At 42.5% G+C, this 12,946-nt stretch overlaps 1 protein-coding gene across 1 annotated transcript in view; it reads left to right on the top strand.

The window, feature by feature from the left end:
- LRRC52 (leucine rich repeat containing 52) overlaps positions 1 to 12,946 on the top strand; it is a 507,372-nt gene that overhangs the window by 309,191 nt on the left and 185,235 nt on the right. The gene's annotated exons all lie outside the window — the stretch shown is intronic.

Genomic DNA, 12,946 nt, shown 5'->3' with positions numbered 1-12,946 from the left:
TTCTTCTCACTGATAGAGCTTTCATTTGGTGGTATTTCATTGCTGCTGACATTTTTACTTTTTTTGTTATTAATCGAAATTGACTGAAATTTTTCAAATAAAACTACATTTCTATATACATTTTTCTCAAAATTTATTGTTCTACATGTCTTCGATTTAAAAAAAATGCAATAAGTACATATTTATTGGTTTGCGCAAAAGTTATAGAGTTTACAAACTATGGTACAAAAATGTGAATTTCCGCATTTTGAAGCAGCTCTGACTTTCTGAGCACCTGTCATGTTTCCTGAGGTTCTACAATGCCCAGACAGTAGAAACACCCCACAAGTGACCCCATTTTGGAAAGAAGACACCCCAAGGTATTTCGTGAGGGGCATGGCGAGTTCATGTAAAATTTTATTTTTTGTCACAAGTTAGCGGAAAATGATTTTTTTATTTATTTATATTTTTTTCTTACAAAGTCTCATATTCCACTAACTTGTGACAAAAAATAAAATTTTACATGAACTCACCATACCCCTCACGGAATACCTTGGGGTGTCTTATTTCCAAAATGGGGACACTTGTGGGGTAATTATACTGCCCTTGCATTTTAGGGGCCCTAAAGCATTAGAAGAAGTCTGGAATCCAAATGCGTAAAAAAATGCCCTGTGAAATCGTAAAGATACACTTTGGAATTTGGGCCCCTTTGCACACCTAGGCTGCAAAAAAGTGTCACACATGTGGAATCGCCGTACTCAGAAGAAGTAGGGCAATGTGTTTTGGGGTGTATTTTTACATATACCCATGCTGGGTGAGAGAAATATCTCTGTTTATAAAACGCAATAAATTTCTTAACATTAACTTTATATAACATTTGAAACAGAACATTAACTGTTACAAACTTTATTGAACTTTTGAAACATTAACTTTTTTGCTTACCTGTGATTTTTTTTTTTTTTTTTTTACCTTTATAGGACAAACCTCTCCTTCCCCATGGGACAATGTGCAAAGCGCAAATCGCCCAGAGATGTGGCGAAGTACATTATGCACTTTGTCCCAGGTGAAAGGAGAGGTTTGCAGAAGCTCTGTGTGAAAGGGCCCTAAGACCCCTGTGTGCCTGTCCTGTGTCACGCAATCCCTATACTAATAGTGTACCTGTGTGTGGTACTTCTGGAAACACTCCCCTAAGCATAGGGCAGGGTGGTCAGGGCAGTGAGGACAGAAATAGCGGGTGTCACGCCTTATTCCACTCCTGCTACAGACACAACATCTTTTTCGGGGTGGTGCTTGGTTTGAGGTACCAGCAACGACATTGGGGAAATCGCGCTCGTGTAGACGGCTCACTACACTGGTGGTTGGGGCCACGGAACCTCCTGGATACAGGAGGTTCTCGATGATCTCTTCCTGAAATTTGAGGAAGGATCCTGTTCTCCCAGCCTTACTGTAGAGAACAAAACTATTATAGACAGCCAATTTAATTAAATATACAGACACCTTCTTATACCAGCGTCTGGTGCGGCGGGACACTAAATAAGGAGCCAACATCTGGTCATTGAAGTCCACCCCTCCCATGAGCAAATTATAGTCGTGGACCGAGAGGAGCTTTTCAATGACACTGGTTGCTCGTTCAATTTGGATTGTTGTGTCTGCGTGAATGGAGGAGAGCATGTAAACGTCACGCTTGTCTCTCCATTTCACCACGAGCAGTTCTTCGTTACACAGGGCAGCCCTCTCCCCCCTTGCAAGACGGGTGGTAATCAGCCGTTGGGGGAAGCCCCGGCGACTAGGTCGCTCGGTGCCACAGCAGCCAATATGTTCTAGAAACAAATGCCTGAAGAGGGGCACACTTGTGTAGACATTGTCCACATAAAGATGGTACCCCTTGCCAAATAAGGGTGACACCAAGTCCCAGACTGTCTTCCCACTGCTCCCCAGGTAGTCAGGGCAACCGACCGGCTCCAGGGTCTGATCTTTACCCTCATAGACACCAAATTTGTGCGTATAGCCTGTGGCCCTTTCACAGAGCTTATACAATTTGACCCCATACCGGGCGCGCTTGCTTGGGATGTATTGTTTGAAGCCAAGGCGCCCGGTAAAATGTATCAGGGACTCGTCTATGCAGATGTTTTGCTCAGGGGTATACAAATCTGCAAATTTGGTGTTAAGGTGGTCTATGAAGGGCCGAATTTTGTGGAGCCGGTCAAAAGCTGGGTGGCCTCTGGGACGAGAGGTGCTGTTGTCACTAAAGTGCAGGAAACGCAGGGTGGTCTCAAATCGTGTCCTGGACATGGCAGCAGAGAATATGGGCATGTGATGAATTGGGTTCGTGGACCAATATGACTGCAATTCATGCTTTTTTTGTCAGGCCCATGTTGAGGAGAAGGCCCAGAAAAGTTTTAAATTCGGAAACTTGGACGGGTTTCCACTGGAAAGACTGGGCATAAAAGCTTCCCGGGTTGGCGGCTATAAATTGAGTGGCATACCGGTTTGTTTCTGCCACGACTAAGACCAAGAGCTCCGCAGTCAAGAACAGCTCAAAAAACCCCAGTGCCGATCCGATCTGAGCTGTCTCAACCTGAACTCCAGACTGGGCGGTGAAAGGGGGAACTATTTGGTGCGGCTGAAATTGGGGGCTGCCAATCAGGGTTTGCCAGCACCTCAGGGACTCTAGGGTCTCTACGGGCCTGTCGTACCAGCTTCAACTGCCCTTCTGGTGCTCGCCACTTCACCATGTTCTACGGCAGTGCTGGTACTAGGTCCAGGATGGGCTGAGCTGCTGGCGTATGCCTCACCACGTAATCCGACAGCACCAGCTCCACTCTGCTGCCCTTGAAGCGGATCCTGCGCAACCTGTGGTCTACCAACACGGGGCCGAGTACGCCTGGTGGTATCAGGGATCTCAACCTCATCGTCCGAACTTTTGGTCAAACTGCCAATGCTTTCTACAGGTTCGTATTCTGACCCGCTGGATTCGTCAGATGAGGGTTCCCATTCCTCATCCGACTGGGTCAGAATCCTGTAGGCCTCTTCAGAAGAATACCCCTTACTTGCCATTTGGTCAACTAAATTTAGGGGGTATTCCCTGAGACTACCCAAGAAAAAAAGCAAGCCTGTCTTACAAATGGGAGGCTAGCGAAGTACAGGAAACCGCTGCGATTGATAAAAAATATCAAAACAGATTTTTTTTATCGCCGCAGCGCTTGTGAAGTGATTGTGCAGTGATAAAAAAAAAAATTAAAAAATTCACTGCGGCGGGGCGGGCGTGGGTGAACGCACGTGTGGGCGACCGATCAGGCCTGATCGGGCAAACACTACGTTTTGAGTGGAGGGCGAGCTAAGGTGACACTAATACTATTATAGATCTGACTGTGATCAGAAAAGTACCAATGCTGATTAGCGATACGCTAATCATCGAATCAGTGACTGCGGTGCGGTGCGGTGGGCTGGGCGCTAACTGAAGCTAACTACCAAAGGGGCCTAAACTAATCTAAACCTAACAGTCAATACTGGTGAAAAAAAAAAGTGACAGTTTACACTGATCACTTTTTTCCCTTTCACTAGTGATTGACAGGGATGATCAAGGGGTTAGTTGGGGTAATGGGGGGGTGATCTGGGGCTCAATGTGTTGTGCTTGGTGTACTCACAGTGATGTGTGCTCTCTGCTGGGACCAACCGACGAAAAGGAACCAGCAGAGAGCACAGAAGCCATTTAACACATATTTATAAATATAATGTGTTAAATGGCTTGTGATTCGATTTTTTTAAAATCACCAACCTGCCAGCGATGATCATTGGCTGGCAGGCTGGTGACGAACTCCTCCTGTAACTTTTGCCGGAGGAACAAATCGAACGCGGCCAGAACGCAATCCTGTGTTAGGTGGTCCTGAGGTGGTTAATTACTTTACACAGTTTAGTGTCATCTGCGAAAATTGATATTTTACTATGCAAGCCTTCTACAAGATCATTAATAAATATATTAAAGCGAATAGGGCCCAATTCTGACCCCTGAGGTACTCCACTAGTGACAGTGACCCAATCTGAGTGTGTACCGTTAATAACCACCCTCTGTTTTCTATCCCTCAGCCAGTTACTTACCCACAAACGGACGTTTTCTCGAAGTCCGAGCATTCTCATTTTATATACTAACCTTTTATGTGGTACAGTGTCAAATGCTTTGGAGAAGTCCAGATATACGACATCCATTGATTCGCCGCTGTCAAGTCTAGAACTTACCTCCTCATAGAAACTGATTAAATTAGTTTGGCATGACCAATCCCTCATGAAGCCATGCTGATATGGCGTTATTTGCTTATTTCCGTTGAGATGCTCTAACATAGCATCTCTCAGAAAACCTTCAAACAGTTTTCCCACAACAGATGTTAAACATATCGGCCTATAGTTTCCAGGCTCTGTTTTTGGACCCTTTTTGAATATTGGCACCACATTTGCTATGTGCCAATCCTGTGGGACATTCCCTGTCAGTATAAAGTCTGCAAATATCAGAAATAAGGGTCTGGCTATGACATTACTTAATTCCCTTAGGATACAGGGGTGTATGCCATCCGATCCGGGCGATTTGTCTATTTTAATCTTTTTAAGTCGCTGTTGTACTTCTTCCTGGGTTAGACAGGACACTTTTAAAGGGGAATTTATTTTTACATTCAGCATTTCATCTGACAGTTTATTTTCCTCAGTGAATACATTGGAGAAAAAAATATTTAACAGCTTTGCTTTCTCCTCGTCGCTCTCTGCGACTCCCCCCTCATTACTCTTTAAAGGGCCGACACCTTCAGATTTATACTTTTTAACATTTATATAATTGAAGAACATTTTAAGGTTAGTTTTACTCTTTGGCAATTAATCTCTCGGTCTCTAGTTTAGCCGTTTTTATTAGTTTTTTACATATTCTATTTTTTTCCTTATAGTTTTTCAGTGCTTCTGTGCTATCCTCCTGTTTTAGTGTTTTATTGCTTTCTTTACAGTTCTGTTTATCCACATTGGTTTCTTTTTGTTCCTTAACCTTTTATTCCCATACGGTATGTACCTATAACAATGAGATTTTAGGATGCTTTTAAAGATATCCAATTTTGTGGCTGTATTTTTATTTTTGAGGACTTTGTCCCAGTTAGTTAGGCCTATGGCCTCTCTTAGTTGGCTAAATTTAGCTGTTTTGAAGTTTGGTATTTTTGTTCCTCCCTGTAGAAACGCTTTTTTGAATGATAATTGGAAGGTTATTACTTTATGGTCACTATTTCCCAGGTGTCCCCCAACCTGCACGTCTGTTGTTCTGTCAGGCCTATTGGTTAATTCTAAGTCCAGTATGGCCATCCCTCTAGTCAGGTCCTGAACCAGTTGGGAGAGGGTATTGTCTTTGGTTATTGCCAAGAACCTGTTTCCTTTATGAAATGTACAGCTTTCAGTTTCCCAGTCTATATCTGGGTAGTCAAAGTCCCCCATAATAACCACCTCATTATGATTTGCCGCCTTGTCTATCTCATTTAGTAGTAGATTTTCAGTGGACTCTGGTATATTAGGTGGTTTATAGTAAACTCCTATTAGTAATTTATTATTGTTTTTAGCTCCATGTATCTCTACCCACAGTGACTCCACATGTCCCTCACTTATATCTTCACGGAGTGTGGGCTTTAGACAGGACTTTGCATAAACGCAGACCCCTCCCCCTCTCTGGTTTTGACGATGCTTTCTAAACAGACTGTAACCTTGTACATTTACTGCCCAGTCATAGCTATCATCCAGCCATGTCTCAGTTATTCCCACTATGTCATAGTCCTCCTCACACATCACTAATTCCAGTTCCCCAGCTTTATTAGTCAGGCTTCTGGCATTAGTATACATACATTTAAGATGTTTCCTTTTTACCCTACACCTTTCCTTCTGAACTGTTCTAGTCCCTCCTTCCATTCCTCCCCCAGTCCCACTACCTTGCCCCCGGTCTCTATCTGCACTATATTCCCCTCCTATAATGTAATTTCCCTCCCCCCCAGTCCCTAGTTTAAACACTCCTCCAACCTTCTAGCCATCTTTCTCCCCAACACAGCTGCCCCTTCCCCATTGAGGTGCAGTCCACCCCTACGGTAGAGCCTGTAGCCGATAGAGAAGTCAGCCCAGTTCTCCAGGAACCCAAACCCCTCCTTCCTACAACAGTTCTTGAGCCACTTGTTAATCTCCCTAATCTCCCACTGCTTTTCTTGTGTGGCCTGTGGTACAGGTAGTATTTCGGAGCTGGAGCTGACATTCCCCTGACTGGTAGAGGAAGTGTCCGGCTGCAGCAGTGCAGTCCCTGGACTGACATCCCCCTCATCTGCCAAACGTGCAAACTTGTTGGGGTGTGTCAGATCAGGGCTAGCCTCCCTGGTACTCTTCCCTCTACCCCGCTTTCTAACTGTTACCCAGCTAGCTACCCACTTTCCTCAGCCTCCTCTCTGTCACCCTCCCCCTCATCTACCCCAAAGAGTGCTTGCTCGGTGAGAAGCAAACTCTTTAGCAAATTGTCAATGCCTCTCAGTGTTGCAACTTGCCCATTTAGAGACTCGATTTGCGATTCCAAACGGGTAAGTTGCTCACATCTTGGACAAAGATATACACCCTCGAACGGCTGTTCCAGGACTGCATATACATCATGCAAGATGTGCACTGGACTGCATTGTCAATTGTGCAACACATACTAAATGGGGATTACACCACAAAAGCAAAAAAATATCATATAATGTAGTACTAAGAAACTGGCTAATTGCCACTGAAGTCCCTGAAACTAAAGTCACTTAATCTTAAGTCACACACTTACGCAACGACACATAGTCAATCATGCGTCGCGGTCAAACTCGCGCTATATATCTCCTTATATAAATATAAATGCAGCTCACTACACCAGGTTTGTTTTCCCTCTGGATTCAAAAAGGCTGTGCTGCTCTCACTGCAGAATTGTTATAGTCTCCTAATTAGACAGCCACACCCTAATTACTCACCTGTGCAACCCCTGGAGAAGGGGAAAAAAATGTGTTATCACAGCACACAATACATTTCATAAACCCCTTCTGTTCCATCTGAGGGGAACTCACAAGTGCCACTGCAAGAAGTAAGAGCAATGTTTCAAGAGCTTAAAAGCTCCATCCACCAAGACATAACTGAAAAAATTTCTGCTATCCATGTGGACATCATGGCAATAGGTGAACGCACTGCTCACTTAGAAAATAAAATGGAAGAATTTTTAACAGCTCATAACAATCTGGTAGATTCTAATAATGTGATGGAAGAGGAAATCTCTGCTATCAAATTAAAGTTAGCTGACTTAGAAGACCGTTCCAGGCGGAACAACGTACGCTTCAGAAATATACCAGAGTCAATATCAGACTCGCAATTGCAGGAATATCTGAAAGACCTAATAGTGACATATCTCCCAGATACGTCAGATAGAGATCTGATTATAGAGCACACAGAGTTCCCAAACCTAAAACCCTGCCGGTACACATTTCACATGATGTTATGGCAAGAATTCATTGTTATCAAGTAAAAGAAGCCCTATTAAAATCAGCATCCCAAAAAAAGAGTCCACCCATGAACGCTTGCAGCAAATATCGCTGTACTCTGATTTATCTTCTGCCACATATTTAGGGTCTGGAAAACTCAGAGGAAGAAAACAAAATGTCCACTAGATCTCCAAACGGGAAAAAGCCTTTCCCACTTGCCCATGATTGGACAACAGTGGGCTCTCCAGCTAAGACGTGAATGGATCCTTATCTCACATCCTTTACTTCCTAACGATATGCAGGATCTGCTTATAACATATTAACTTTGTGAGACACACTCTCTTGATTCCATCTCCCTGTGATCAGCAAAGCTCTTATCCATACCTCATGTCCTCTATTAGATGATGAAGATTTACAAACATGACTTTGTACTTGTTTTTTGGTTCCTGTTGTATATGTTTTTCCTTTATCAGTTCATTAGCTTCAAGTCATCATCCAAGCAGGATTCACATGCCCGCCTAAGGAGTCCGATGACATCACTTCTCTTCACCTGCCCTTATGATAACTTAAGGGGGAATTCCTTATTACATTCTGTGAGACTTATTGATTATGACAATGTTGTTTTGCAGAGAATGACTTTATATTATATGTTATATGTTAGTATATTCTGTGATTAAGCGCCCCTCGTTTTTTGGACAAAATGGGTATCAAAAATATCTCCTTTAATGTAAAGGGCCTCAAGAGTCCTTTCAAAAGATCTCTAACATGGTATGAAATAAAAAAAACAGAAGTGTGACATCTACTGCCTACAGGAATCACACCTCGACAAATCTGATTCCTACCGCTTTCAAAACCCACAATTCCCTCACATATACTGTTCCCATGCTGTCCAAAAAAAAGAGGGGTGTCTATTGGTTTCAAACATAACATTGCATTTCAATTGCACAAGAAAGTTGCAGACGAAGAAGGCAGATACATTATCCTGGTTTGCTCCCTCAATAACAAAGTTTATACAATAGTTAACTTATATGCTCCCAACACAAATCTGTTGCGTTTCATCAGAAAAATAATGCATATCACTGAAGAAATTAAACAAGGCTCTCTACTACTATGTGGAGATTTTAACACTACTCCTGCCCCTATATTATACAAAAAACCCTCGCCTCCTGACGGTGGCTCCCCCAATTTACAATCATTACTCCGCTCTGAAGGGTTATTTTATGGTAATGTGAGAGATTTTACATTTTTTTCAATCCCTCATAACTGTTACTCTAGAATAGATTTATTTATCTCAGATAAATGGCTTCTACAAAAAGTCACAAAACTGTCTATTCTCCCCATAACATGGTCTGATCATGCCCCTATTACACTGGATATAAAGAACAGTTTAAACCCATATATTCATCTCATTGGCGTCTGAACAATTCCCTTTTAACCAATACCAACTTACAATTGACTGACACATCTACCCTTTCGGAGTTCTTCCTTTTAAATGATAATGGTATGACCTCAGATACTACTTTATGGTGTGCTCATAAAGCATTTATAAGGGGTCACTTTCTGAAAACAGCTTCCATTCAAAAAAAGAAAAGATCAGAAATAATATACTCTTTAACCACTGAAATCAATAAACTAGAGTGAGTCTTACACAGGCCAGCATCCAAATGCTGATAGCATTAATAGATTTCTTGACCATATCTCTCTTCCTAGCATCACTGACAGTCGGTTAGAAACTCTTAACAAAGAAATCTCCGTGAATGAAATATTACAAACCATTTCAACATTAAATCCCCCACAAATCCCCAGTGCCAGATGGTCTGACTAAAGAATATTATAAGCAATACGCTAGTGTACTTGCCCCATATCTAAAATGTACTTTTCATCACATTATACAATCTGGACACATACCTTCTGACATGCTCCAAGATTTAATTATAACCCTTCCCAAACCTGACAAATCAACTGATAATCCCTCAAATTTTAGACCTATATCTCTGCTAAATTTAGATTTAAAAATATACTCCAAAATCCTTGCCTCAAGGCTTGCAGACATTTTACCCGAAATTATAAATCCAGATCAAACAGGTTTTAAAAAAAATCGTCAATCTTCAGATGGAACTAGAAGATTTATTGATCTGATGGATGTGGTTCAGGGCTCTTAAACGCCCTCTCTGCTTCTCTCTTTGGAAGCGGAGAAAGCGTTCGACAGGGTACCCTGGAATTATATTGAAGCCGTGTTGGCAAAATTTGGTATTACAGGTTCTTTCCTAACAGCAATAATGTCACTTTACAAAACGCCGTCTGCATTGGTTTACTCTTCCGGTTTCCTTTCATCCCCTTTTCCAATATCCAATGCCACACGCCAAGGTTGTCCTCTATCCCCTCTTATTTTTGCCATGGCGATGGAGCCCTTACTCTAATATCGAGTATCAAAGTTGGCCACATAGAACACTGTATTGGTTTATTTGCCGATGACGTAATGATTATTATATCGAGCCCTATGGCATCTTTAGAAGCTATTAAAAATATTGTCAACTCCTTTAGCGCAGCCTCATACTATAGAGTCAATACAACTAAGTCGATGATTTTAAGCTTAGATCTTTCTCCCTCTACTCTTTCCTACATTAAAAAAATGTTTGACTTCACTCTGGCAAAAACCTATATACAATACCTAGGAAATAAACTGGTTTACCCTACATCTAATATGTTCAATCAGAACTTTATTCCCCTATTAGATTCCATTAAACTTAGTTTATCATCCTTAAAACTACAAAACGTTTCATGGCTAGGCCCGGCAAGCAGCCATAAAAATGATTACACTGCCCAAGATCATATACATTATGAGAAACATTCCAATTTGTCTCCCAACACCCTACACCGCTAAACTGAACTCCCTTGTCTCCCATTTTCTATAGGGAAAAAGAAGACAAAGTCCTCGATTCTCATACTTGGAGGTATAAATACGCCTTCCATCCATTATTATCATCAAGCTATGATTTTACATCAAATGAGAGCTCTCTTATCCAATGATATACAGTACAGACCAAAAGTTTGGACACACCTTCTCATTCAAAGAGTTTTCTTTATTTTCATGACTATGAAGGCATCAAAACTATGAATTAACACATGTGGAATTATATACATAACAATCAAGTGTGAAACAACTGAAAATATGTCATATTCTAGGTTCTTCAAAGTAGCCACCTTTTGCTTTGATTACTGCTTTGCACACTCTTGGCATTCTCTTGATGAGCTTCAAGAGGTAGTCCCCTGAAATGGTCTTCCAACAGTCTTGAAGGAGTTCCCAGAGATGCTTAGGACTTATTGGCCCTTTTGCCTTCACTCTGCGGTCCAGCTCACCCCAAACCATCTCGATTGGATTCAGATCCGGTGACTGTGGAGGCCAGGTCATCTGGTGCAGCACCCCATCACTCTCCTTCATGGTCAAATAGCCCTTACTTTCAAAGTTTTCCCAATTTTTTGGCTGACTGACTGACCTTCATTTCTTAAAGTAATGATGGCCACTCGTTTTTCTTTACTTAGCTGCTTTTTTCTTGCCATAATACAACTTCTAACAGTCTATTCAGTAGGACTATCAGCTGTGTATCCACCTGACTTCTCCTCAACGCCACTGATGGTCCCAACCCCATTTATAAGGCAAGAAATCCCACTTATTAAACCTGACAGGGAACACCTGTGAAGTGAAAACCATTTCAGGGGACTACCTCTTGAAGCTCATCAAGGGAATGCCAAGAGTGTGCAAAACAGTAATAAAAGCAAAAGGTGGCTACTTTGAAGAACCTAGAATATGACATATTTTCAGTTGTTTCACACTTGTTTGCTATGTATATAATTCCACATGTGTTAATTCATAGTTTTGATGCCTTCAGTGGGAATCTACAATTTCCATAGTCATGAAAATAAAGAAAACTCTTTGAATGAGAAGGTGTGTCCAAACTTTTGGTCTGTACTGTATGTAAAACATGGGTTCAAATTGAATCACATGGCATGCGCCCACATTCACTCCAACAATATCTGTCCACTGTAGCTATGTTCAAAACTTCAATCCCAACTAACCTTCTAACTGTTAAAACAATATTGCACATCTGGAGAAACATCCCAATGTTTCCTTATTACCCTGCACACTACAGGAGTCGCTGTCACGGATGGTGTACAGGAAACAAGACAATACCATATAACAATGTCTCTCTGGATCCACAACTAAGGAACAAAGGAAGACCCCTGCAATAGACCTGCCGCTCTCCCTCACTGCTCAGCCTATGCGAACACCCCAAAGGTGGATGGACGCATATCCACGTTCCTCGGCTATCTATTACCTGAAGACCCTACAATAGTGAGGGGACACGACCACCGGCTCCCTACACTGACACAGAGGGAGTCAGGGTCACCTGGATCCAGAAAAGAGAAAATCATAAATACATAAACAGCACTTAACCTACAGACGACTGAGGACTGGGAACAGCATGCACACACACTCCAGGAAGTTGTATCAGCCGCACACTACTGCATTATGGGGAGGAATTTAAAGGGAAGCAATCAGTCCGACTGCATGACAGCTGAGATAGACTAACGAGATGAGAAACTAAACCAAAACAAAGAAATTCAAGGAGGAGGATCTGAAAAGCTCCTGTGAGCGCTTCTCAACTGTCTGGCTGTGACAGTACCCCTCCCTCTAGGAGTGGACTCCGGACACTCAGAGCCCACCTTCTCAGGATGGGACCTATGGAAAGCCCTGATGAGACGAGAGGCCTTAATGTCCGTCACTGGGACCCACATCCTCTCCTCAGGACCATAACCCTCCCAATGAACGAGGTACTGGAGGGAACCGTGGACAAGACGAGAATCCACAATCCTAGAGACCTGAAATTCAAGATTTCCATCAACCATAATCGGAGGAGGAGGCAAAGGCGAGGGTACAATAGGTTGAACATAAGGTTTCAATAAGGACTTATGAAAAACATTATGGATCTTCCAAGTCTGAGGAAGATCAAGACGGTAGGCAACAGGATTGATTACAGACAGGATCTTGTAAGGCCCAATAAACCTAGGACCCAACTTCCAGGAGGGAACCTTCAATTTGATATTCTTGGTAGACAACCACACCAGATCACCAACATTCAGGTCCGGACCAGGCACACGTCTCTTATCCGCCACACGCTTATATCTCTCACTCATGCTCTTTAGATTATCCTGAATCTTTTGCCAAATAGATGACAAAGACGAGGAGAATCTGTCCTCATCAGGCAAACCAGAAGAGCCCTCTCCCGAGAAAGTCCCAAACTGCGGATGAAACCCATATGCACCAAAAAATGGTGACTTATCAGAGGACTCCTGACGACGGTTATTTAAAGCAAACTCAGCAAGGGACAAAAAAGAACACCAATCCTCCTGATTCTCCGCAACAAAACAGCGCAGATATGTCTCCAGATTCTGATTGACGCGCTCTGTCTGGCCAT

This window comes from Bufo bufo, chromosome 9 (assembly GCF_905171765.1).
Source record: "Bufo bufo chromosome 9, aBufBuf1.1, whole genome shotgun sequence".
Lineage (NCBI taxonomy): Eukaryota > Metazoa > Chordata > Amphibia > Anura > Bufonidae > Bufo > Bufo bufo.
Note: the sequence above shows the minus strand (reverse complement) of the source record. Positions and strands in the feature narration are given on the sequence as shown.